The sequence below is a fragment of the Octopus bimaculoides genome, chromosome 4, assembly GCF_001194135.2.
Source record: "Octopus bimaculoides isolate UCB-OBI-ISO-001 chromosome 4, ASM119413v2, whole genome shotgun sequence".
Classification (NCBI taxonomy): Eukaryota; Metazoa; Mollusca; class Cephalopoda; order Octopoda; family Octopodidae; genus Octopus; species Octopus bimaculoides.
In genome coordinates, this window is record NC_068984.1 from 95,504,333 (window position 1) to 95,506,270 (window position 1,938).

The following is a 1,938-nucleotide window of genomic DNA, read 5'->3' on the forward strand; positions in this document are numbered from 1 at the left end:
AGAGAGAGAGAGAGAGAGAGAGAGAGAGAGAGAGAGAGAGAGAGAGAGAGAGAGAAAGAGAGAGAGCACGACTGTGGGTCAGAAACTGCGTGCCTACAATTGACTTTATATCAACCAGTTGGATGGCGTTTTCTGAATGCGGTTGAAGTTGACTGTCAAACAACCGTTACAAATGTGAAAGTAATATAAATGCTACAGTGTACCAGTTGAATTTCGTCATCATCGAGAGAGTACAACTGTCCACAGAGATACGGCTTATAAAACCCACGATTACTAGGGACTTACGTAAATAAAACTTACCGACTTGCATGTATGAATCATTCTTGCAGTTCTTTTAATATATTTTCGATGCATCACTATACTGTAATACAGATTATAGCTAAAGATTTTAGCAAACACTAAGTAATAAGTAATCGAGATAATGCTGTGTTTCTCACTGCTTAATTATTTTTATTAAAATGTTTGAGCTTACCATACTAAATATATTAATACGAACTTAACTATTGTTTTTTCATGCATATGACGCATCTGAATGATTTATTCCAGTTATTCGTTTCTTGATTCAGACATTTGTGCAAACCTCAGAATTCCGTTCTCACGCGTAACAATGTGTGAAATTGTCAAGGTGTGTATGGGGGTGACAACATGCCAACCTATTTAAAACTATTTATTACAAATCAACCTTTTCAACCACGTGTTTGAGATAAATTACTGTCGTTTATCTATACGTACATAAGATGTAAGTACGTTGTTAGAGATAGGTACTGTATTTGTAAACACCTATATATTCGATGTCACCCACTCCATAAATATATAATGTATATTGTGTTTTTTCAGTCATGTGAAGTATTTCAGAAAAATGTACGTCCATAAAGTGAATTTACGACCTTTGTATTCTCAGTTCGGAGTTGATAAACAAAACCACGCAAACAAGAAACACAAAGAAAAATAAACAAAACAAAATAACAAAACAACACCTAAAATATGTAAAGTGTGCTATATATTTGTTGTTGTAGTTGTTATTTTTTAACCTCAGGTCATCTCTTATCAACCAGACCAATGATCAAAGTTGTTGAGCTCCACGTCAACCCTGATAAAATAGATTTAGAATCAAAGACATTCCATCCATGACCATACAGACATAACCTATTCTGGATGATATTAACCACTGTGTCCTTTAACACGGTAAGGAGTAATTGGAAAAAAATTTGAGTGCTATTTCTAGTTAAACGTTGTGTCTCAAGAGGTGTTTGAATAAAACAGTTTTAGAGTCTTCTCTACATCTTCCGACGGTAAAAGAAAAAAAGGAAAAAGTACAAGAACAAAAATCTTTTAGTGAGAATGCATGTGACTATGGCCCTGGTAATGTTATAAATTATAACATAATGTCATAAGTTATAACATTGGAACCAAACGATTATTAATCTTTCCAAAACGAGTTATGATTAAGAGCACGAAGAAATACAAAAACTGGTTGAAATTGACGGTCACATTTATTTCAACACTAGTAGAAGATACAGCAAACACAAGCGTACACGCCGATATGAGTGTAGTGAAACTAACACCTCGATCGCCATTACATACAAAACTACCTATCGCCATTAGATACAAAACTGCTATCACCATTCTTCTCATTTAAATATAAACAAACGCGAACGTAGCGGAAAACATTAACCTTGTCATCACGTGACTGATCATTATTCGAATCGGCAACTTCTTCGAACCGTTCCCGCCAGAACGCAAACTGACCAATCACAGCCCTTAATAAGCTCACGTGATAGAGTATATTTCTGATATCTGGAGAGCCGATAATTCGCTATAAATAGATCAACTCATACCCAACAAATTTGTCTCGGTCCAGTTTCTCTTAGAGACTGTTCCGTGTACCACACGACAGCAGCAGCAACAATCAGCCAGCGACCACTTCAACAGCTTCGT